This window comes from Mycteria americana, chromosome 2 (genome assembly GCF_035582795.1).
Source record: "Mycteria americana isolate JAX WOST 10 ecotype Jacksonville Zoo and Gardens chromosome 2, USCA_MyAme_1.0, whole genome shotgun sequence".
NCBI lineage: Eukaryota > Metazoa > Chordata > Aves > Ciconiiformes > Ciconiidae > Mycteria > Mycteria americana.
Genome location: NC_134366.1, coordinates 122,279,759 through 122,305,867, shown reverse-complemented (window position 1 = coordinate 122,305,867; position 26,109 = coordinate 122,279,759). Strand labels below are relative to the sequence as shown.

The following is a 26,109-nucleotide window of genomic DNA, read 5'->3' as shown; positions in this document are numbered from 1 at the left end:
TCACAGCAACTTAAAAGATGAATTAAAAAAAAAGACTCTATAATAAATGACTGTTATACCCACCCAAATTATAGCACAGGCACACTGTTAGGGAATCTCATGGAACTTAGGCTTAATTAATTTGGTGTGTGTTTGACAAACTGTTAGTTTACATTTGCACATACCTGCTTTGTAGAGATGAATTTTCCCAGCTACTGTTTGCCAAATGTCACCGTAAGTTGAAAGTAAATTCCCCTTTATTCTCAAGCTATTTTATCCAAATATAATTGACATGATGAGCATGTTAAGAAAAATCAGTAATTAAAGTATTTAAATCCAATTACTGACAAAATATTGCTGCTCATTTATTCAAGGGCCATATACCCAGATCTCCTTCAGCAATTAGTTCTTTGCTGAACAACAGGAATTTCAAGAAGCCAGCTGGAAAATATCAACCTTTTGACTAAAACAAAAAGTAAAAGTATGTATAAACAATTACAACCACACATGTACACTGTTCTTCATGATTCAATAGCTTGTGTTTTCCTTTGTGTTTTCACATAAAAAACAAGTGAAAAGTACAATTAAATTGCAAAGAAATTCAAAATTAAACAAAAAAAAATTACTGCTAAATAATACCCTTATTAAAAGGGAAGAGCTGGATGACGTTTTAACTAAACAAGAATTATTACCCTAATAGCTATCATTACTACCGTTATATTGCTTTCTATACTGACAGATATAATAGTGTTCGTAGGCAAGAAGACCAGGAGAAAATTACCTTAATTAGCTTGTCAGGCATCTTGCACAATAGAGGCCATGGGGCTGCCCTAAATTAATTTCTCTTTTTTTATCGTTTTGAATGTACACACATGCTCAAATTCATTCAAAGTGACCTGTTATGGAAAGTCCACCCACACTGGACGAGTCCTAAATTTTAAACACAGTAACCACTAAAAGTATATGCCTTACGTCCCATCTGAATTTAATGCCAACATCCAGCCGGCAATCTTGTTAAACCTTTGCCTTGGAGCCCTATCACCACCCCATATCTGTTCCCTGTGTAAGTAAGTAGATCACAGCTCTCTCTAACCTCCCCTTTGGCAAGACTGATGCAGTCCCACTAAGCTCCAGTCTAGCAATTGGCTTTCCAGTCCCTCCAACCACCACATTTTCTCCAAGGTCACCCAGTTTTTTCAGTGCCTCCCATTAACAGGGATCACCAGGAACAGAAATGGTATTCCAGGTAAGGGGTATTTCTTTACCCTTCTTTCATAGAATCACAGAATGGTTTGGGTTGTGGATGCCACATCATTGGAAGTGTTCGAGGTCAGGTTAGATGGGACTTCGAGTGACCTGATGAGTGAAAGATGTCCTTGCCCATGGCCATGGGGGCTGGAACGAGATGATCTTTGAAGGTCCCCTTCCAACCCAAACTCAAACGAACTCCTGAGATCCGATTGGCACAGAAAATGTGAACAAGCAATGACAGAATCCTAGAATGGTTTAGGTCAGAAGGGACCTTCAAAGACCATCTAGTTCCAACTCCACTGCCATGGGCAGGAACATCTTCCACTAGATAGGTTGCTCAAAGCCCCATCCAACCTGACCTTGAACATTTCCAGGGATGGGGCATCCACAACTTCTCTGGGCAACCTGTTCCAGGGTCTCACCACCCTCACTGTAAAAAATTTCTTCCTTATATCTAGTGTAAATCTACACTCTTTCAGTTTAAAACTGTTACTCCTTGTCCTGTCACTACAGGCCTTGGTAAAAAGTCTCTCTCCATCTTTCTGATAAGCTCCCTTTATATACTGAAAGGCCACAGTAAGTCTCCCCAGAGCCTTCCCTTATCTTCTCTGGGCTGAACAACCCCAACTCTCACAGTGTTTCTTCACAGGAGAGGTGTTCCATCCCTAACATCTCTAACAGCTCCACGTCTGTCTTGTACTGGGGACCCCAGGGCTCGATGCAGTACTCCAGGTGGGGTCTCTCGAGAGCAGAGCAGAGGGAGAGAATCACCTCCCTCAACCTGCTGGCCACGCTTCTTCTGATGCAGCCCATGATACGGTTGGCCTTCTGGGCTGCGAGCGCGCATTGCCAGCTCATGTCCAATTTTTCATGCACCAGTACCCCCAAGTCCTTCTCTGCAGGGCTGCTCTCAATCCATTCATTCCCAAGTCTGTACTGATACTGGGGATTGTCCTGAACCAGGTGCAGGACCTTGCACTTGGCCTTGTGGAACTTCATGATGTTCACACAGGCCCATTTGAGACGCTAGTATTTATTTTGGCAGCAGCCACTGTCCCTTATGATTCTCAGGTCTTTTTCAGTACTGCTTTAGAACAGAAATTTCCATGTCATGAAAGCATAGCCCACATCCTTCTTGCTAGAAGTACGATAATGTATTTTGCTGTATTAAACAGGCATGACTCTCAACTAATCCAGATTACTCCAACTGTGGAGCTGTGCGACAAATCTGGAAAAAAAAAATTAAAAATCTATCACTCCTCTGAAAATGGAGACAACAGGACACAGTATAAGTCTCACCATTACCCTCCCCAGGGCTTCTTACACTTATCTCCAATACTCCATTGCCCTGTTCATCATCTACCCTATGAGCACCTGGCACTATCCTTTGCAACATGCATGGAGCTCCGTCACACAGCAACTCTACCTTCCAAGCTCACCTGCTTCTGCAGCAGAAAGCCATTTCTGCTGCACCTCAGCAAGTGCACTGCAGAAGGAAAGCACCCACTTGCCTCTTGCCTGGGAGGCAGAACTGGCTTATTTGTAGGTTACAGTCACTTGTCCTAGGCCAGGGTTGGCTCCTGCAGAGTAGGTGTATCCTCTGTCTTCAGCAGAAAAGTTTTGTTCCAAATGCGGGCATTTTGCTAGCAATTTTGTGAGCCCACTACCAAAAAAAAAAAAAAGTCTTAATTCTTTGCTTTCAAAAACGAGGTGCTACTTTCCCTCACGTTCATGCTGTTGCATTTGCCTAAGGAATCAAAACACTCAACCCTTTCCAGCTCCAGATTAGCAATTAGAGTGACATGTACGGGGTGTACCAAGCCTGCAATGATGGCATGTAATGGAAAACCACATAGCGTTCGCTTCCCATTCCTTGTTGGTTTTCCTCTAGATTCATCTTCCGCTGATTTTTCCTCTACCATTTAAAACTGTTGAAAGGGCTTTAGACACAGTTCAAAAGTATTTCTGAAAAAGATGTGAAAGAAAAGACAAACTTTTCCTGAGGGTGTTCTTATTTGATGGAGTGAAACAAAGGGGAACCATCTCAACATTTCCTGTAATGGGGAGGTTTATCAAAATACAGCTCAAGAAAATGGTGAAGTCTTCAGACATCTTCTAAGAATACATTAAAGATGACATCAGTTTTCTGTTCATCTTTTTAAAAGGTTTTCCATATTAGGCAACGGGCCTTCCCTCTAATTTAGCATTTTCCAGCTTGGGCTACTCCCTACCATGCAGGCAACACAACCCAAGTGTGAACTAGCCAGCAGCATGCAGAACACATTATCAGTCACTACTCTCCGAAGATGTGCAAAGTGAACACAACTGATAACTTTGATAAGTTAGCCACCATACTGAACAGAAAATAAAAAAGGAATAGATGAGAGAAGGGTGTGAAGAGGAGAGTGAAGAGATGCTAGAGCAACAACTAGAGTGCTACGAGTTCTCTTTAAAAAAGAAACAGAATATTAGTAACCAAAAAACAAAGAAAAGAGCAATAGAAAATAGTTTTGATATATTTCATGTAGGTAGATACTGTTAACCTACAATAGGGTACACCACAGCACAAAGACATCCTTCAGTTTTTATTGACAGGTTCAGATAATGCTCTTCTAAATAGGTAAGTAAAATGCCTTGGCCATTTTGTGTTCCCAATCATTCTGGCACCTTGTTTTCAGGAGTACACAACATATATTTAAAAATTCTCTTCAGGCTAAATAACTACTGTTTAGTAACAAATTTTCTTGTTCCTAACCAGTAAGCAGAGATTTTAGCTCTTTTGACTCCAGAAGTCTTGCCAGAAGGAAGGACAATTTCCATTTTAATTAAACGTTAAAGGTAGAAACACTGAAGGGTGGGGGGAAGTTATTAGGGATTCAGCAGAAGTGTGCATATCAAACAACTTATTCCTCAGTAACTTCCATGAGTTATTTAAATTTTGGTCACAGGTCAGAAGGTTTTAAGTTAGGAGTACTAATGAAGGAAACAACAAACCAACAATATTTAAAAAGAATTAATGCTGCCTAAGAGAGAAACATTGCAATGCAGAACTTCTCATCTTCAAAAATAAGCATCATGCTTAAAAGAGCTGAAATATGTACCTTGCTGCAGAGCTAACAAGCTCCAACTGGAAATTTCAACAAAACCAAGTATTTATTGAAAACAAATTTAAAAAACACAAACATTTTAAATAATTCTACTTTATCATGTTCCCATAAAACAAGAGAAAAGGAAGAAAGCCTTGTTCCATGTCTCTCCTGGAGGGTGGGGGAGAGGTATTTTAAGACCTTTTCTGTGGTTTTCTTATTCATTTCAGTGTTCTGGTTCTTCTTATACTGATCTAAACTAATGGTTTACAAATATGTAAAAACTCGTATTTCTCACTTCTCATAAGCTTAAATAGGAAGCGGTATCTGACAAAGTTAGAGGTGTTCTCTATCCAGCAGAAATAGGATTTTTTGCTAAGCCTCAAATCTTCTAAACTTCAAAAATTCCTTAAGTCCTCACCAGTTTTATAAACTTAATGCTTCTAAATGTCATCTTTCAAGCAGGAAGTAATGTAATACTATCATTCCACAGGTTAGCTCTAAGAATCAATTTTGCATATTTTTTAAACACTGTTTTCTAGACTAAACACGAAATGAATCTGCTGAAAAACAGGTTCTGCTGTTTGGAGCAATTTGTGGACTGCTCGCTGCCAGAATCCACTGCTATTCACAAAGAATAATACGAAGAGTGATAACCCTGAGGCTGAGCAGTATTAGTAGAAGTAAATACCTGTACCTTCAGCCACCAGAGGAGTGGCATAGTTCACTGGTGACTGGTCTCAAGACAGGCAAGATCTGCACAATGCAGCACTAAACCCCAAACACACAGTAAGAAGAAAGGAAAAACCAGAAGGGAGTAACTTCCATGGAACAGTCTATAGGGAAGGAGTAGGTAGCACTTCATATTTTTCTACCAAATACTGGTTGTAACGCAACACGAAGAAGGGATATTGTCCCCAAGCAAAGTCCTACTCAATATCAAGTGGAGATCTCAGCAATTGCTCCCTATCACACAAACTGACAGGTTTGCATTTCCTGCTCATACAACACCTAGCATTAAATTGCCAGACTAAGGATGAGGAGAATTATCCAGCCATTCCCAACTGGTAGAGACTACTGGGTTTTTTATGTCCCCTCTTGCAGGGAAGATATTTTTTTCTAAGAGTGCCTGGCAATTTCCATTTGACAAATGCTCTGCTAGTGTTAAGGAAGGGCTGGCGATGTGCTTCATCTGTCCTCCTATCTTCCCGTAGCATGTCATAGCTTTGACTTCTGACTTTTGCTGTTTTTGTTAGAGAGATGAGAACCGTTTTACATCCTTGTCGGTACAAGTAAGGAGCCCACGCAGTATCTCTACAGCATCCAGTTCTCCCAGTTAGGAATCCCAATAACCCTTCAGTTCCAAGTTTCCAAACAATGACTTCCCCTAAGCTCCTAGTGAGGAACTCCTCTTCCCCCCATGTTTGTATCTGGTGGAAGAAAATATTTGAAAAATACAGCTTTCTATGATACACATAACCTGAAATGTTGTTGTGAGTTATTTTCTAATCCCAAATTACTTTTCTAGAATGTTCAGGCTGATGTAGGAAATAAAAAAATACTCACTTTAATGTAAAAAAAAAACAACAACAAAACAACAAAAAACCAAAAAACAACAAACTTGACAGAGCTCCAGCAGCATTTGATATATAACTGAACATAAGTATAATTAATAAGATAGAAAAATAGAAGTGGTACAATAGCAATGGGATTGTAATAATTTCTTGGTTTTGATTCAGGTATAAGGATAGAGTCTGATGACAGGATGTGATCCGTGTGATCAAGAGGATAAAGTTGCCACAAATTATGACATAAAAAGCAGAGTTCCCAAAATGAAAGAAAGGGAAAAGAACAGGAGATTGCCACTGACAGGAATCAAGACCTATAAACAGGAAAAAAGTAGGAGGGGGTGGAAATGAAGAGTTTTCAAGCATGGCAGAGTGAGCAAGCATGGCACAGCATGAAAAATACTTAAAAAGGATACCAGCCATTCCAAGTGTCTGCTCCAGACAAACGGAAACAAAAATTAAGGAAGGTATCTGCACTGCCCACCTTTTGGTTCTGAAAATTTGAAGGCTGGATCACCTTACACAGGCTTCCTGTACAACCAGTGCAGAGACACAGGCTCCTCTAGAGGTGCAATGATTTTAAGGACACCTAAATATTTTTATATTTTTTCATCCCTAACATTTAACAGAAAGTTTAGAGAAGAAAGAAAATTGTGTATATGCCCTGCTCTTCCCATTATGCTAGTCCTTGTCATCATCCCCCAACCCCAAAAATCAAACCAGTTGGCAAAAAGACTAGTCAGAGAGCCTCACAGAGATGCTTAGAAATTAGGCAATGTGAATATACCCTATTTGTTAAGGTTCAAATCTCCCATAAAAGCAGAGCAGCTTCAAACACAAAATACGAAACAGGCTATAGAGCGCTGATTTTGAATCTCTGAAACCTAATTCATGGAAGAAAACAAAAGACTTCTACTCAATTGCCGTGCCAGTCAAGCTAGTGTCCTTTTAAATAATTCCCTAGTTTAAACTAATGACATTTATATTCAGTAATGGACTTCAGGTGGAATTCATCTTCCAAATTTAGACATCCATCTGGGGGTGAGATGAATCATGCAGTGAAAGTGCTTATTTCTCTCCACTGACTATAAAGGGAGCCTACAGAACTAGCTCACGTATAGTCAGCCAAAGCTGGCGTTCCTGATAGCAACCTGTTTCCCGATAGCTAATACTCAAGTTTATGTAGCATACCTAATGGTCATATTCTATCACTGAATCAAAAAATTGGGCTAGAAAAGTTTTCTTTCAACAAGGTGAGAAGCAACCCTGCCCTAGATTAGCATCTGGAATTAGCTTAAGTTGTATGTAAACATTAGCAGTCACTATTTCCCCCTTGCACAACAGTTAGAGGTCTGTTCGAGGAAAAATAAGCACACCTTTCAAATACCCCCCCCCCCGCCACATCTGACATCTTTGTACAGATTTTAACACCTGTTGAATATGAAAGAACTATTTTAAAATAATGCAACCACATATAGAAAGCTATCCAGAAGCCCATATCTTCATCAAATGATGCATAACTGGATGAAAATATATTACTAAGTACACTAATTGCCTCAACTCAGCCTAAACTTTAGGAATGTTTCTACAGAAAGAGGGACTTGGATTCAAAAATCAGTGACACAGTAAAGTATACTAATAAATCAAAACAATCCATTAAGATTGAACCAAACAGTAAAAATCTTCTGTGATTTGAGCAGCTGCCACCTTAACAAAAGGAACAGGGCAGCTATATTAAATAGCAGCCTCTTCTTTCAAATAGTGTGAATCTTCTCAAATGCAGTATTTCTGTCCAGCACAATGTCCTCTTAATATTACTTCTCCATTTACAAGTAGAGAGGTCCCTTGATTATTTCAATAGTCACTACAGACACAAAGAAGTTTATTTTTATCAATAAGCTAGTCACATACAACAGAGAGATACGGGGGCTTAGCATGTCTGGGGGTGGGAAGGGCAATACAAAATCACTGCAAAGGAGTCTGAAAGGAGAGCAGAAATAACCAGCCTACAGACAGCCCAGACCATGCATTTGTTCGATCAATACCCACTCAAAAACACCTCTTCCTTAAAACACCTCTTTCCCTAAAGGATCTCTATTGTGTGAGGAGTGCATGAGAGAAATGTGATTGGAAGTGCATCTATTACATGACCAAAAAAGTACTATGCAGCAGTAAGAGGACAAAATCATAGGAAATTAAGCCACCAACTGACACGTACCTGCATTCCTAACCCTGCCCTGAACGTGATGCTTGCTTCATGGACATTTGATATTTTGGAGGCACATACAAGGTCACACAAAGAGAAGAATATGTAACCAATGGCCCTAAAACACCCACTAAATAGGTTAGTGCCCCATTTTGGGACAAAGTTTGAGTGCTACTAGTAGAAGGGATTCTGGAAAACAAGTAAGAGAAATTAAAGAGAAAAAAAAGGGGGGGGGGGGGCAGGATTTACAACAAAGAAATGGCTGTACTGAGCAAGACCTAAAGGTCCATGCCCATTCAAATGCCCTCTCACTAACAGCAGCCAATAATAGATACTGAGTGAAGCTGTAAGAACACAATAAATATATAGTAATACTTCCCCAGAATACTCCCTGAGCCCCCAACAGTTTGCAGAAGCCGGATTTCCTGAACAAGAATAGGTATTTGCATTTGGTGATTCTTCTTCCATGAAACAGCAGTTTCCCTCTGCACTGATGTAATGTTTAGCCTCCTTAAATTCCTGAGGCAAGAAATTCTATAGCTTAATTACACATTCTGTCGAGAACCACCTCCTTTTGTCTGTTTTCAATTCGTCAGCTGCTAGTTTCATTAGATACCTCTTAGTGTGTGCACACTAAAAAAAGATAGCAAAAAAACACTCCCTATTTATGTCCTGTTGGCTACTGAACACTGAACACTTTACAGGATTCTGTCACACCACTTTTTGGTCGCCATTTCTACCCTAACGAATTCATGCTGCTCCTCATACAGAAATTGTTTCATATTTGCTCTTCCTTAAAACTTCAACCATGTTCTTTTTGAGAAAATGACAGGGTTAGGGGTGAGTGGGGCAGAACTATATAAAACAATTCAATTAAAAAAAAATTTTTTTAAACAGTATGATCATTATTCTCCCTTTCTTTCCTAACCATTTTTAGTGGCAATAGTCAGCTTTGAGCTCATCTTTTGAGATGCGAAGGTACGCTTGCTCCTCCCCACCTTCAAATACACCACATGAAGCTATTTATGGGAAACTTCATCTGCCATTTTAACTTCTGGTTGCTGAGCACTGTCAAGTCCTTGTGCAATGCTAGGGTCTGCCTTTGCATCTACTACCCACCTGTAAAGTCTGTAAGCTCACTTTTCTTCTATAACCTTTATGAACTTGAACATTCTCCATTAACATAACCCTGGAGAATTGTTACTCAGGACCCCCCTCTACCCTATTTACTCCAATTCTCCATATCTTATATTTTAGTCATTAATTTAACCCATAAAATCCGTTTCCCCTATCCTATGGCTGCTTAGTTTCTTCAAAATTCTTTTGTGGGGGCCTTTGTCAAATGCCCTTTGGAAATCCAAGTAAACTATTTCTGTGAGATCTTACTCATTCATGTGCTTGCCTTCAAAAAACCTCCAGCGAGTTTGCAAAACATGACATCCCTTCATAGCAGGCTCTTAACTCTTCCTCAATATAACATGTTTATCCATGTTGTCTTCATTATTATTTCGACTGATTTACTTAGTACAGTTGTCAGGCTTACTGATCTGTAGTTCCCCAGATCTCTCCTGAAGCCTTTTTTAAAAAAAATTAAAAAATAAAATCAGTGTCACATGCAGATTAAGACATTACAGATCACACAAATATATTTATAACTTAACTAGATGTTGTATTTGTTGCTTACTGTCTACAGTACAATGATCCTTGCTTGCTTGCCATTTGGAAATCTGTACTTCCAAGTACACAAGCAAGCCTCTCTAAAGAGATGTGAGCATTGGGGTTTTTTTCCTTAGAAGGTTTAAGTAGTATCTTTGGGAAGATCGGTACATTATAAAGATTTACTGTAACAGTAATACTGCAAACATTTAGTTGTATCAAAAGAACTCTCTTAGCTTTCCAGTCTGTAAATGATAGTTCCATAAATATGTGGTCCTGTGCAGTAGTAGCCATTAAACTATTTAATAGCTGTCCTAATTACCAGAAAACACAAATGAGCTTGTGAAAACAGTTATTCATTTGCAAATGAGGTATTGTTCAAAGGGAAGTATAACTTTTAACATCTTGCTAGAAGACTGGAATTGTGAACTTCTGCAGAAATTACAACAAACAACCAAGCAACTTGAGACAAGGACTAAACGAAGCCAATTTTCAATATACACAAGTATTTTTGTCCTCTACCAATTGTGTGAAATTGCAGTTTTTTTCACAAGGTTTCTAAGTGCCCTGTAAATTTCAAGTCCAAGTTCACCAGTTTTTTCTTCAGCATAACATTGACTTTCGTCTTATTTTCTATTCCTAAGTCCAAAGAACAAGTCCCATCTTACTAAACTGATCAGGTGCCTTTCTGAGATGGAAGCTCAAATGCTAGGTCTCATTGTGACCATATTTCTATTGGTAATCTGTTAAAATTAAATATAATAGTGTGTTTAGATCCATATGCAACTGTTTCAGCTCCTTTTTCACCTCTGTATTTTCTATTAGTCTAACAGAAGTTTGTAGTTCTAACACCAACAGAACAACAGCATGGAGGCATCAATTCAGTACATTTAGTCAAATGTAGGGAGAAAAATGAAAACACCACCTTAGCACCACTGGTAAAGAGACCGTTGGAGCAAGCATAGCATTCACATTCTAAGTTTTTACAGCATTAAGAAAAAAAAAAAATTACATTACCACAGATGTTGAAAAAACACCTTTCCAAATATGAGATTAAAACATTTCCTTGACTTAAAAGCCTCTGGTGCTGCTCAGTCTTCCAGGCAGCAGAGAAGTTAACAGTGCCCAACTCCTCGCCACTGCTGCCACGGGGGTGGGGAGAGGACACAACAGACAATAAGGCCACATACAGACTTGATATTAATAGCAGAAAGTGAAGAAACCCAAGAGAACAATGCAGTTGCAAAGAGGTGTCTCCCCTCCCAAGTTGTCATAAGAAAGCTGGTAGAAACAACAACAACAACAAATTTGGCTGCCAAAACAAAAATATTCTGCCTTTCAACACCTGTGTTTGGTTTCAACTACCACACTTACTGTTGTGGCCCTCTTAAATCCTTTCATGAAAATCACAGAACAGCTGAAGTTGGAAGGGACTTCTGGAGGTCGTCTACTCCAGCCCCCTGCTCAAAGCCATGTCAATGACAGCAAGTTGCTCAGGGCTGTGTCCAGTTGGGTTTTGAGTTATCGCCAAGAATGGAGACTCCACAACTTTTTTGGTCCACCTGTTCCAGTATTCCATCACCCTTACAATAAAAAAAACCCACATTTTTTTCTTATGTTTAAATGGAATTTCCTGTATTACAATTTGTGCCCATTGACTCATGTCCTGGACAGCAGATGCTACTGACAAGAGCCTGGCTCTGTCCTCTTTATTCCACCCCGTCAGGTATTTATACACATAAGACCCCCCTGAGCCTTCCTTCTCTTCTCCAGGCTGAGCAGCCCCAGCTCTCTCAGGCTTTCCTCACAGGAGAGATGCTCCAGGCCCTTATTTATCTTAGTGGCCCTTTGCTGGACTCTTTCCAGTATGTCCATGTCTCCCTTGTACTAGGCAGCCCAGAAGTGGACACAGCACTCCAGCTGTGGCCTCACCAGTGCTGAGCAGAGTGGAAGGATCACCTCCTCGACCTGCTGGTAACTCTTTTCCTAATGCATCCAGGACACCGCTGGCCTTCTTTGCTGCAAGGGCACATTGCTGGCTCATGTACACCTTTTCCACCAGGACTCCCCGGTCCTTTTTTGCCAGGATGCTTTCCAGCCAGGTGGCCTCCAGCACGTACTGCTGCCTGAGGTTGTTTCTTCCCAGGGGGAGAACTTGGCATTTCCCTTTACTGAACTTCATGAGGTTCCTGTCAGCCAGTTCCTCCGGTCTGTTGAGGTCCCTCTGCATGGCAGCACAACCCTCTGGTCTATCAACCACTCCTTGTGGTTTTATATCCTCTGCAAACTTGCTGAGGGTGCACCTCGTGTGACCACCTGGGTCAGCAATGAAGGTGTGAAGCGGGACTGGCCCTGGTGTTGAGCCCTGGGGTACATCACTAGTGACTGGCCTCCAGCTGGACTTTGTGCCACTGATGGCAACCCTTTGAGCCTGGCAGTTCAGCCAGTTTCCAGTCCCCCTCACTGTTCGCTCACCTGGTGTGTACTTCATCAGATTGTCTGTGAGGATGCTATGGGAGACCGTGCCAAAAGCTGTACTGAAGTCAAGATCCTCTGCTCTGCTCACATCCACCCAGCCAGTCATCTCATCACAGAAGGTGGGCTAAGCATGATTTCCCCTTCATAAATCCATGCTGTGCTAACAACTCCCAATCACCTTCATATTTGGAAGTTATTCTAGCTCCTGTTCGTCACCTTTTCCAATCTAAATATTTTTTTCCTGATGTATACAATACACTTACTCATTAATAGTTGCATATCTACTAATTGGGATGTCCTTAAAACAACGAACAATCTCAGGGCACTGCTTAACAAACTACTTATTCCAGCCAGGCACTGAAATAACAATGCGTCTTTTTTCTCCACAAATGTATCTAAACTAGTAGCAATGTTGTTGCAGCTGTAATGGCCTAATGATCTCAGAGAAGCAAGGAAAACACCCTCCTCCCCGCCCCCAAATACACACACTACCATCCGACCATCATGCCTGCAAGAATTTTTCTCTCCTTTAAACTGAGCATTTTGTTAATAGCACCCTTTCTACACATCTAGTTTAATTCCCATATTTTGTCAGGCTCTTGACAGAAGTAGCTCCTTTTCTCAGATTTCCTGGCCTCCCTGAAACAGAGACATCAGGAATTTCAGGGAGCATCTTCTCCATATGCTTTTTTCCTTAAATTTTTTCACCTTCTCTGTTCCCTTCGAAAGTGCAGTGAAGACATATCAGACCCCAAAGTATGCTAAGAAAAGGCCTGTGCTTACACTTATCAGGGAAGAAAGAACGCACAGCACCAAACCCTCTACATTCAAGCGATGGTGTACCTAGAAGGTAAGCATCCTTTCAACTTCCACTAAAAATGCATCAAAAAATGCTGGCCAGCAAAGCAGCGACGCAGTTTTCCTAAATTCTGTCCAATTCTAATGGATAACCCAGTAGTTGGTTTGGCTAAATGGTAGCTCAGCTCTGAAAGTCTTACAGTCATGGCAGGCTACAGCTGTGGTTTTATACTGTATTATACATCCAACTAAGTGTTTCAAACACACGCTGTGACATTAAATGGAACTGGAAGAGCAGATTACAACACGAATCCCGTATTCTTTCACCAATTTAGTGATGTACTGCCAAAAAAAGAGTCCATTTTAAAAGCCGTGTTGTACATTTGGCCAGGACACGTCCACTGTAGTTCCGACAGACCAAGGACGATCGTCTGACAACAGTTTCTGGGGTACTAATGCTCTCTGCAGCCAAGTGGTTGACTAAAATATTTTAAACAAATTTGGACATCCTCCCAATCAGATTATAACAATTTTCAGACAGCTGAAGCCCTGGGCCAACGCTAGTTGACAGCATCCATTTAAAAACTCTTTCACACTTGTGGAAAGTTAAATCAACTTGGCACCCTCTCTGGTAGTCAATTGTCTCCTTAAAGTATGAGCACTATTCATCCAAGTGAATTGCTGCATTAAGGGGACAGTTGGCTGGCATGGGGAGGACGGGACTGATTGACAATGCGCCTCAGTCACAAAGAAGTTGCAGCAAGAGTTTCTAAAAACCAAAAACCAGTTAAGACCCTGAATAGACGAAGCTAGCTATGACGACAAAAGTACAGGATGTTTCCGGGAAGATGCTAGTGGTTCAATAAGCTTCCTAACTATGACTAATCTTAAAACAGTTCTTGTGTCTTGTTTTGTAAATTTAGCACCTCAAGTGTTTCAGAGAATTTCAGTTTACTACTTAACCCCTTAACACCAGCTAAATATTGCAGCAGCAGTTATTTGTGGATGGGTTTTTCGCAGAGCTACGTATGCTAAACGGCTGTGGATCTGCATTCTTCCCAAGGAGGGGATTTTACTTCACATGTGAAATGTTAATAGAGAAAGACGGAGCAGCATTTAAGGACTCATTCTCAAATTATTCTAAGGAGATTACAATGTTCCAGCCCCCCTTCCCTTTGTGAAACTTCAAAGGGAAAGTACAAGAAAGCCATACAGTGCTTAGGTCAAAATAATCACACAGACAGTTGAATTAATTCATGACCCCAACAGATACGAGAAGCACTGGAAGAAAAACTTGATACGCAAGAGTGACAAACGATACATTTTACAAGTAGTATAGCAGAGTATTACATTAGTAATCACTACATTTGAGTTCATTTTTCAAATACTCTTTCTTCATCATTTGTGTACACAATACCATTGTGTAAAGCATAAAAAGAAAGATGCCAAAGGTGCTACTGTCTACTGTGGAAATCAGCAGGATTACTCTGGATACCACTGGCAAACACACAGGATAACATCCAGTCCAACTTTTGGTCTAAATGAATTACCATACATGGATCCCTTTCAGCTACTTAAGGATAAACTGCTTGAACATTTGCTAACAGTTTAGGAAGTGTTTGAGTTTTCTCGTGATAATTCTTATGCCACATAGACAAAGGAGTTCATACGCAGATTCTAGCCTCTGTAAAACACTTGTAGTCAAAAATAAGTGACATCTTATTCACTGCTCAATGCAGTGAATTAGTATAACTGTACTGATTGGAAAAAGGGAAAATTCTTTGATTCAACTGCTAAATTAACCTAGCTGTTTGAGCTAACAGATCCAATTTCATTGCCTGTAAAGGCAGGCAACACTTCTTTGTTTTCATTTTATATTCCAATGAAGTCTACTTCAATAGAGTTGCCTCCACTTATCCCATAGGACAATTTGGTCCTTTTGTGTAAAACTAATCCAGCTCTCCCTGAAGTCAAGGGGAATTTTGCACTTGACTTCACTGTGAAAAAGGATCAGGTCCTAGAACAGCAATGTTAAAATATCTGTGAACAAAAATAGTTCAGATTTTTCCACTTCCTAATGAGCTAAAACCAAAATAACAACAAAAAAGGGCCAATTGATTTGATGAAACAAACAATTAAAAAATGGGAAAAAGTCTGATCTCCATTTCAGTTTAAAGCACGTGAAAAGTTGTTTTACATGGCAAGGATTTTTAAAAAATAATATAATCCCATTTGTACGTACTGACTGTAAAACTGTACAGTCTAATGCCTCTGCCTCGCCTTTTCAGTTTCAGGGGAACTGAGGGGGAAAAAGTAACAATCCCCCAAGTCTAGGAAACACTTTAAGAGAAGCAACAGTTTCATGGCATGGTTTCCAAGCTGTAGAAATCATGCAGCAGTAACACTTACAAACTTTTCAATTCCCTGTCAGGGCAGTTAGGCTTTCCTCCAGAATGTCTTACACTGTGATTAGTCCACTGGCTCAAAAGTTTTGGCAGGTTACGCTGTCGGCCTGCAGATGATTTGACTCAGACATCTAAATTATTTGGTTACCTGGGTATGCTATGCTACATGCAATGCAGTAAACAATGTCTACTTCTAAGTATTTGTACAACAGCAAAAATAAAATACAACAGACCTGCACAGCCAAATTAAGTCATATGCTAACTGACCACATGCCATGTTATACTGGAAATTTACCCTTCCAATGGCATTTTTTAAATATTTAAAGTGGAGAAATAAATCTTTTTTAAAATTGTAACATCAATTTATATTAAGACCCAAATTTACTGTTAGGATAATCTATATTAAATTTAAAAATTATTCAAACTATGTTAGCCACCAAAATTTTAAACAAATTCAAACCACCAAACCAGCAGAGCTCATTCATAACCACCTGGAATCAGAATTTGAACACCTAAATACCTGAAGTAACATAAGCTCTTACAAGTGTAGAAGATCCCACCCCCAATTAATATTATTTAGATACTGGTTCATTAGAATCTGAGAAACATTTAGGGAAGATAAGGTTAAAAGGCAGGAGAGATTTTTGTTCATATTTTCAAAGAAAACAAAAACTTGCAAGTATGAGTTTATTAATTCTAACATCTTAGAGGTTTTGGTGACCAAAATTAATTGACAAATTAAGGCTATCATTCCCTTTTGTAAAAAAATCCATCAGATTTAAAACAAAATGTGTTTGCATTTAGAATTATCGCCTTCTATATCCTTATCTAAAAGGCAACATATTATTAACTTGTACCTTAAAATGCCATGCTGGTTATTTATACGAATTTAAATCAGAATTACCATTCAAATGCCACTGAACACAAATAGTTATATATACAGCTTAAAAGAATTATTAAGATGCTTTATTATTACATTAAACACAGACATAGAAAATCCATGCCCTGGGCAAAAAGCTAACAAGATTAGTGTAAACCTAATATATAGTTAGAGTCAATGTATTTTACTGACCAGTAAGACTCAGTCTCTTTCTCTGGGAAAAGAATGAAGAGCACAAGTGCAAAACTAAGTTAAAATAATAATTTAAAATAACCATATAAAAATCAAGGTGTTATGCTTGTTAATGTAAGTCACTCTGTATTAACTTGGCTATGGTTTTACCATGTATGCACTGAATTTAAATAGTATTCTGAAGGTATGTCTGACCTAAGCTAAGGGGGGGAGGTAATCAAAGAGCCCTAGATTTAATAACCAATGCAAATTAATTCCAGAATATTTAAATACACCTACTTTGTATGAACAAGTCAAACGTTTCCAGGGAAATAATTTTTCATCCATAAACTATCACTTGTCTCATTTTACGTACATCATGTTAGCCTGAATCAATCAGTTCTACAGGTTTCCACAGTGTACAAGCTAAGAAATATTTCCTAAAATGAAAAAGGAGATTGATCTCTTTAGCAAATCACATTATATAATTATTCAGCAAGCTATTTTGAAAGCTTATCACTTTAAATAACCTCAACCACTATCATTTATGAATTGTTTTATTTTAAGTGTATGACTGTACTTAAAATACAGCACAGAACTATACTTGACAGTAAAAAAAGCAAGCATCCGTATTACTATTGCATCTTAGCCTCTAAAGCCATATACATGTCAGCATTTAATTTTTGTCTTCTGAAGTTGAGAATTTTGTAGTTGCATTTTGCTTACTCATTTGAAAACCACAGAACTAAAACAAAAAAAACCCAAAGCCCAAAACGAAACCATAACCCTTTTTTTTTACCCCCTACAGAATATTAATGCAATACTTACTTTTCAGGCTTGAAAAAGTGTGGCTGCTGAGAAAAGGAATTTTAGTCAGGAGAATTTCCCCAACTGACTAGTAGCAACAGCTCAGGAATTATCCTGGTTTTCCCTTCTCTTTTCTTCATGGGTAACTGTTTTCAAAAGGAATAGTATTTTGCTCTATGCCATAAGTGTTTCTGAATAGAATATTTAACTTTACTATGAAAACAGAATTGAACATGGGTGTCCACAGTGAAACTAGTATACTCTTTTTCTCTCTCCAGTGCATGATTTTCAGTTAGGTATGGATGAACTGATCTGGCCAATACTACTATAACCTTTAATAATCCTTTAAACAAATATTTAACATCAGTAACAGGTAAATAAACCCCTCCCTGTCTTTGCTTTCAGGACTTTGTCATTCTATTAATGCATCTTCTACCTAGAACTTGGGGGGGGGGGGGACGGGACACGACACCCAAGAAACAAAAACAAAGAACATACTTCGGCAAAAATCCCAAATATCACAGGCTTTAGAAACCAGAGAGCACACTTACATTTTAACATATTACTGCTGGAAGAAAACCTGCATACTTTTTATTTAAAACAGGCAGAATCAGAACTGCCATCTGTGGCTGAAAGAACCCATTCTGAAATGTTCCCTTTAACTAGTCTTCCAAAAACTCTTACTTGAGACATTAAGAATTTATCCTGAATGGGGGGGGAGGGTGTAAAAAAAGAGAGACATTTGCTTAGATGGACTTCTGGTTTGATTCATGACAGCTGTTCTTTCAGTAGGCTTTACTTAATGAACATGTGCATCAAAGAGGAGAAGCGCTGTTAAGATTTAAGATAAAAACCAAACAAACAAGAAAACCACAAGTCTTCCATCTCCATGCAGTATGGGACAGCCTTCTCACAAAAATGATAGGCAACTCAGCTGGGCTAGTCATCACACAAAGTAGAAAATGGTCTTTGCCATACAGATCTTATCTAAGCCTTGCATAAATTTGCATTAGGAAAAAGAAAAAAAACCCCAATGTTTTCAGGTTCACTTGTAACTGAAGCATTGCAAGATTTTCTATTAAGAGAAATTATCTACAAGTGCATAAGATGCACTATTACATATGTTTGCAGCTTCATAATAGCACCAAAGTAAGTTCACACCTCTAAGGAAATGTGGAGTACTTGAACTGAGCTACTGGAATCGGAGCTAGTCACAAAAACAAAACACTATGTATCAACAAAACCACCAGAAGTAGTAAAATATTCTGCTGGTACATTCTGTTTCCAGCTCAAGAAGTTATGGGAAAGGGGGGACAAAACACCCACTTTTATCACCATAAGCTCTCCTCCCATTTCATCGCACCCTTGCTTAGTCCTCACATGAATAAAAATGCCACATCTTTACAGATTTTTAAAATGTGAAGTTTGCTATTAGGTTTGGTGCAGACTTTAAATTTTTAAGATGTTTGGAGACCACTGTTTTATACAAATTTCAGACCTACACATCACACTTAATTCTCTGTTTCAGACTAACCTTGTTAAACTTTTAACTGAAACACTACAAATTTTGCCTGTTAATATGTTTCTGAAGACCTCCATTGGGAAATCAGTAAGGTAGGGTTTTAATCTCAAACTGCAGACATTCAGAAAAACAGGATCAGAATCAAGGCAAAGAAAGGAGATATAAGAGAACTGAAAAAATAACTTGGAAGATGTACTACTAAACTTATTGATTGGTTTTAAACACTTCACAATGAAATACAGAACTCTGTATTTATGTTTAGATTTCCTTCCTCAACAACAGCTCTTTGTTAATGTTTTCTTTCCCACAGTTTGGCAAATGAATGCTAGTTTCAGATAAATAGATATTTTGAAAACAAGAATATTTTCTAGACATTAATTCTATATTCATTTTTCAATGGAGCATGCTTTGACCCAAACCTTAACAGTGTTGCTCATCTTTGAGGCACATGTTCATTAAGTTAAGCCTATTGAAAGACCAACTGTTGTGAATCAGACCAACAGACCATCTAGCCCAAGTACCTCTGAGTCAGACCAGAGGTCCACCACTGGTCCCTGCCATCTGAGACACTGGGCAATACTGGATACTCAGGAAGGGAGCCTAAGAACCAGGAAAGCCTGTGGCCATGCTATCCTTGGCACAGCCTTCCAGCTTCTGGACGTTGGGGTACTGTTGCTAGCAAAACAGAGTATTTGTGTCAAAGCAGCTAAGCTGGTAAAAACCAACCAGAAACAGGAAGAGTGTGGAAAGGAAGAGCAAAGTATACAGAAGGACTTTGGAGGGGTTTTTTTGATTCTTCCGTGGTTACAAGTGTAGGTCATGATTTTAGTTTCCAATAAAGTCTTCTTGAAAAGCAAGAAGATACATGTAACAACTCAGACCTATTTTTCCCTTGTCACGTTTAAGCATAAATATTAATTTTGTTATCTAACGTACTTAAAATAACTAATTAAAACAGGATTGTTCAGTATTAATTTGTTTTAAGTCTTCTTTTCCTGGCTGACTGCCAAAACAGTTATAATGCTATACAATTGCAATACACAAGAGATTCACAGTACCCTCTAATTACTCTTTAAATACCTCGCACAAGCATTGCCTTTTCTTAAAATCGTGAGGGCATTAAGTATGGTTGAAAATTGCAAAACCTTTAGCACAGATACTGTATTTTTCTTCCTGAAGCTGAACTTTACTTGCACCATCAGAAAGTTTGCCTGAACTACAAGGCAAACATTCGGAATGGGACTGAACACGAACACCGTCCTCCACTCCGACCCTTCTTTTGCTACAGGGCCATCAGTCCTGGTAAGCATACCTGAGACCCAACAGCATTTATGCTCTGTCATTCACACCATGAATAAAACACTATTCCTGTCTCAGCTTTGCAAGATTAGAAGGTGCTTTGGGCATGTCCAAACAAAGGAAATTAACCCCACTGAACCAAAGTCTTCCAATATGAAGACGACTTTAAATATCTGATTAACGCTTCAAAATGCTCCTGAAAGTTTCCCCAGAAACAAGTTAAAGGCCCTGATCTACAAAAAATTACCTATGTGTGTGTGTTTACTCAACAACTTCACTGTCAATAGAAGTAAGTGAAGTTATTCACTTTTGTAAGCCTGGTCTGGCTGATCCTAAAATCTGAACTGAAGGGACGGCTCAAAGCCTCTGAAGAATCATTTATTTTTCCCAGACTCCTCTAGACTTCTGGTGTGAAGAAAACCACAGAAAGATTTATCTTAAGACCCAGAAGTTTTTCATTCCCCTGAAATACCAATTTGAAAGACAAATTATTTGAAATTCAGTAGCACCATCAGAATTCAAAATTTACATAAACATTTAAGATATAGATGTAGTCAATATAGATAAGAGTCTCGTATAACACTATTATAATAGCATTTGCTTTCCAAAAATATAAGCTAAAATACAGCCAGGTTAACAAAAAAAGTTATCTAATTTCCTATGCAACATCTTAGAGTACTCAGGAAGCTGAAATACAGATAACACCAGCCTGAGGTTTTAGCGGTCAGTACTTCCTCATCACTCTCCAACCATACCCTGTAACATTACCTAACACTACAGTCAAGAAAAATTGAAACAAAACCCCAGTCTCGGCCTCAACAGTCAATGCAGCCAAGGATCCGCTTACCAACGATGCCTAAGCAGTATGCTGCTGGGCTGTGGGGCTCGGATACAAGCCAGGGCTAGCAGTCCTTGCAGGAGACCCTCAGCTCAAGGGCTCTTTTCAGCCGAGCATGACTTTAATCCACTGACTTTCGGGGCACGGCATCAAACCTGGTGCCCTATGCAGGTGCCTACCCCAAGTAACAACAGAAAGAGTATTTCTGATCCTGTTTCCAGTTATCCTTTAAATTTTTAAAGAATAGGTGTTTAAATCTAAAAGGAACAAAACTCATGCAAAGGTAATGACATTTACTTACTTCTAGCATTAACGTTACTATCATCTTGATCTTGCACTCAGCCGTGCACGTTGCTTTTACCTAAGGGTGCAGTCCCACTTGTTTCAATAACTTGCTTGGGTGCCAGTTTCTGCTTTGATGCACTGGCGCCATTAAGGATAAACCCCCACAGGTGGAAATGGCAGTAAGAATGACCTCTTAAAACCTAAAATTAAACTTGCCCTACAGTTAGTTGACAGCATCTTTTCAATATGACTTTTCCCCCACTAAACTCAGCATACACATGGGAATTTGTCCAGGTTTGCCTTCAAAACCTGGCAATTGATAACACAATCTGGAACCCTGCAGCTCTAAGTCATTGGTTTGAATGCAGCCAGGGACTATAGTGACTGAAAGAAGTTACCATATGGCAACTGTAAAGCAGTTTGTATTAAAAAAAAAAAAAAGAATTAGCGGCTGCCACATCATAAAATCCATCACTATAAAGCAGCATCTTACTGGCATTCTCAAGGAGAACAAAAATTAAATAAATGCCAAGACTGAGCTATCTACTTGTATTCAGACATGGTTCCTCCAGGACAGAAACTAAACCATACCGTTACAGTAGTTTGATTTTTGAGGGAGAAATGTAGTTTCTCAATCTGTTCTGTCAACTAGCAGAGGACTTCCAGTACTAGAAGCCCAAAACCTTTCACAAGGGCTTCACAGAAGCCACAGACTGTGTATGTACGCATGGAAGGTGTCTCATCTGGAAAAGGCTGCTTGATGTGACACAGCAGAATAAGGAAGCGTTCCTAAAGTGTTCTTTGTGTTAATACTGACACCAATTTTTAAATTAACATCAAGGTAGCTTACTCAAACTCTGATCAAAGTACAAGGCAAGACAGTTGGATCCAAGTAGGGAATACAGATGAAAGAACGTATTTCTTTTAATTAATGGTTTGAACACAAGGAATTATCTATTGAAAATATACAGCTTTTGTCCGCAGACAGCACATATAGAAAAGTAAAACCATGCAGCTACTTTGTTCATAAAGTAAACTTTGACCACATAAACTGACATATGCCACACCGTAGACTTTCACATCACTGTCACATGATGGCCATCCTTTATCGGAGTAAACAGAGTGCTGATTTTATTCTTCAGGAGCTGCAGGAAGTACGCAAAGCTCAAAATAAAGAATATTCTTCTAGTGCAAAGCGTAGTTCTCTGCTCTGCTACATGAATATTGATAAAAAAACTAAATTGTGAACTGCATATTTTCAATAATTCTGTTACACAGTATGCAGCACACCAAAGACTTATTAAGTATTTTTCTAGTGATTTCAAATAATGTAGCAATTTAAATATACTTTTAATTTTGTTCATTTGTTTCATAGCCAAAGAACTGTTGTTAGGTAATAAATATTCCCCTGAAAATCTCTCTTTATAATACGACATACAGATTAAAGCTACCTTGGGCTCACTACTCTCATTCCAAATGAAGTTCTCCAGATTTCAAAGAGTGGTACTGGGGTCTAGATATTAAAAAGTTATTGAAAACTGGGCAAGTAGCTCTGCAAGCAGCAAAACCAGTGAGGCCCCATTTCCTGCATCAATTTCCAGCGTGAGACAAGCGTTGACATGAACTCTCCGGTGTGCAGGTTAAGAGCTCTTTTTCTACCTGGCTTCTTTACTTTCACAAATTTTGTAGAAATGCTCACCTGGGAGACCTCTGCTGCCAAATTTGTTTGAAATTGGCTTACAGCCAGAAGAGTTATTAGAGGGACTGGTGAGCACACAGGTGCTGCCGTTGCACTTGAGCTGCACCTCCTGAGAAAATAAAGCTAACGAAACCCGTGGAATAATTACTGGCAATGGCTGCTACTATCGTGATCATTTTACACGCCTGGTATCGGTTGGATCTTTTTCTTTGAAATTCAGCACAGTGCCAGTGCTGCTCTCTTTCTGTTCCCATCACAGATGCTACCTCATTCTGAAATTAACCCCAACGCCCTGGCTGTGCAACACACACCCATAGTCTCCGCTCTATGCCCACGTTCAGCAGGAACCTCCTTATAGCTAAGTTTACAGACACGCATCAGAAACACGAGTGGAAGTGGAAGGTTTTTGTTTTTGTTGTCTGGAAAGGAACAGTTCTTACATCTATGAAGCCTGCAGAAATATAGAGTTATGGCAAAACTGTACTACTGACAGAGATACTGCAAGTGTAACTGACAAGGCAATTATTAGAAATCCCTCTTCAAGGGCTTACTTTCCACAAATGAAAGAAGAAGACTCTGAGGTAAACTTTCCTATCTTGCTTCCCTGACTAAAGGTCAATTTTGCTTGCAAAATTTGCCTGAAATTTCATTCAGCTGTCTATGAATTATTAAGAGAAAGACAATACACCTTCCTTGGCAACATGCTCCAAGTTTTAAACTGGTTTTGGATCATTCTGCCAGTTTAAGTAAATCCAAGCATCTATTTTTTAATTAACAACCAGCCTCTGCTTAGGGTTAAATCCAGCAGGTATGCCTGAATACACCTTCTTAACAACCATGAGGTTCGGAAATATTTATAACCTAGCTTTCCCAATGCAAAGTGGCCCGTACCCACATGCATACCAGACATCTGGAATGGACCAGTCTGAAATGAATGCGATAAACCCGTGTATTTGTAATGCTGTATAATGGAGAAGACCTGCTAGCCCTTGGCCTGAGGGATGCGCGCACAACTTTAGGCACAGCAAGCCTGAGGGTCCACAGAGCCCAGAAAGTCAGGCGCAGCCTCCGCAGGAACGGGGGCCCGCCTAGGTCCAACACATTTTTTTTTAACCGTAAGGAAGATGAGGAGGCTTGATGAAGTGTGATGACTGAACATTTAAATTAATGACTCAGAAATTTAAAGCAGTCGTGTTCCTGCTCGATGCAGGGATACAAACCAGAACAGTGAGCAAAAAAAGAAAATAATTACACGCAGGCCAAGCTACGGGCGACTCGCAAATCAGTTTCCTGAATTTCGCTCTTTTACATCCTCCGGCCCCGGCCGGCTGTGCCGAGCGGTGCCGGCACTCGGCTACCTGCGCCCGGGAGCTGAGCCGGGACCGGCTCACGCCGAGCGCCAAGGCGGGCGGCGAACGCCGCCACCGGGGAACGAGCAACCGCCCCGCGACGGCGGCAGCCAGGCGGGAAGGGGCCGCGGCGGGAGCCCGGCGGCGGGGGCCTCCCCTCACAAACTTACTCCCCTCCGCCCGCCCCCCGCAGCCAGCCCAGCCCAGCCCAGCCCAACCCAGCCCCGGGCGGCGCGCAACGCCGCGGCTCCCGCCCGCCCGCCGCCGCCCGACCCCTCGGCCCCGCGGGCGGGGGCTCGGGCCCGGAAGAAAGTTGCCGAGAAACTTTCTGCAGAGGAAGGGGCCGGGGGTGAGGGACGTCCCCCCCACCCCGGGGCGCGGCGGCGGGGCCGCCCGGCGGGGAGAGGCCGGGGGCGGGTAGCCGGGGCCTAGCGCCTCGGCAGGCGCCGCCGCCGCCATCGCGGCCGCCTCTCCCGCGGGGCGGGGGAGCGGGGACGCGGCCGGGTCCTCACCTGCCTCTCCTCGGCGTGGCGGGTGGGAGAAGGAGGGGGGGGAGGGAAGGAAGCGGGGCCCCCCCCGCTCCTCCCGGAGCCGCGGCGACCCGGGGAGGGAAGGGGGGGAGGAGGGGAAGGGAGGAGGGACGAGGAGCAGGAGGAGGGAGCCGGGCGCTCCGGTGCGTGCGGGGAGCCGGAGCCTCGCTGCGGGAGGAGGAGGAGACTCCCCGCCCCTACGGCCGGGCTCTCCGGCGGGCACCGCGGCCCCTCCTCCGCGGCGCGCTTCCCCCCGCCCCGCGGCCGCCCCATGCGCCCCGGGCCAGGCTCGCCGCGCCTCCCGGCCGGGGCAGCGACTCCGCACCCGAGTCGGAGGCCGCGGGGAGGAGCCGGGCGGCCCCCGCAGAGCCGGGCTGGCGGCGGCGGCGGCCCCCTCCTCCGCGCCGCTGCGCACGGAGCCAACATGGTGGAGACGCGCGGAGCGGCCGCTCCCCCGGCGGCCCCGCTGTGCGGGGGCGGTGAGGAGGGAGTCGGGGCTTGCCCTGCGCTGCCCCGCGGCTTCGGGTGCGAGACGCAGGCCGCGGCTCGGCCGAGGGCAGCCGCCTACCCCTGTTCTTGTCTCCGCGGGCTGGACCCGGGGTTGGGTCGCGGGACCCTTTTCGGGGTGGGTACGGGGGGACGGCCGAGCCGCTTCCCCCGCCTCTCGCCGTGTCGGGCGGGTGAGCTCGGTAAGCCTCTCTCGACAGAGAAGCTGAACCTGAAAGATTTCGGCAGCGGAGCCCTTCGGCGTGGTGTGGGAAAGGCGAACAAAAATAACTTTAAAACTCCTCAACCAGGCATCTCCAGGTGGGCCACGGCTTAGGCTTGGTGAATTTGATTTCTTTGGGTCAAACGGATGCAGAACGATCCTTCTGAAGCGTGGGTCCTGCGGGGCTGAGGGTCCTGCAGGGACTGCAGCAGCAGGCGTGGAGCAGCGCTTGCAGCTCGGGAAAGCCCAGTGCTGCACCACAGAATAAACCGGTCGCCCAAACACTGAGCGAACAAAGAACAAGCCTGTAAATAACGCACCACTAACTCCGTGGTATTTTATGTTACGGGTTTCCCGCTCACCGCAATTCCAGAAGTCAGCGTTTCGCATTTTAGGAAATAAAAAATTGGATTTGTGTCAAGGTGGGCTTCACGGAGAAAGGTCGTTCAAATGCAGCTAGCCTTCAGAATTGCAGACTGTGGAAGGAAGCGAAAGAAAAGAAAAAAAATAACCCTAAAGAACCAAAGTTACTGAAGTTTACATGGGCGAATCGGCAGTTCTCATTCAGCATTATCTTTTATTGTTTTCAGCTC

The 26,109-nt window shown here is 41.5% G+C and overlaps 1 protein-coding gene across 3 annotated transcripts in view; it reads right to left on the bottom strand.

Annotated features, from left to right (window-relative positions):
- YES1 (YES proto-oncogene 1, Src family tyrosine kinase) overlaps positions 1 to 24,946 on the bottom strand; it is a 52,519-nt gene extending 27,573 nt beyond the window's left edge. Inside the window, exons 1-2 of one of the 3 annotated variants that reach the window (XM_075494447.1) lie at positions 24,790 to 24,937; positions 11,121 to 11,329 (exon numbers count right to left, since the gene is read on the bottom strand). The gene's annotated coding sequence lies outside the window, so the exon portion shown is untranslated. Of the gene's footprint in view, positions 1 to 11,120; positions 11,330 to 16,778; positions 16,800 to 24,789 lie in introns of those variants that run through there. The other 2 variants (XM_075494446.1, XM_075494448.1) reach the window with 2 other exon arrangements.
- Positions 24,947 to 26,109: the final 1,163 nt, after the last annotated feature.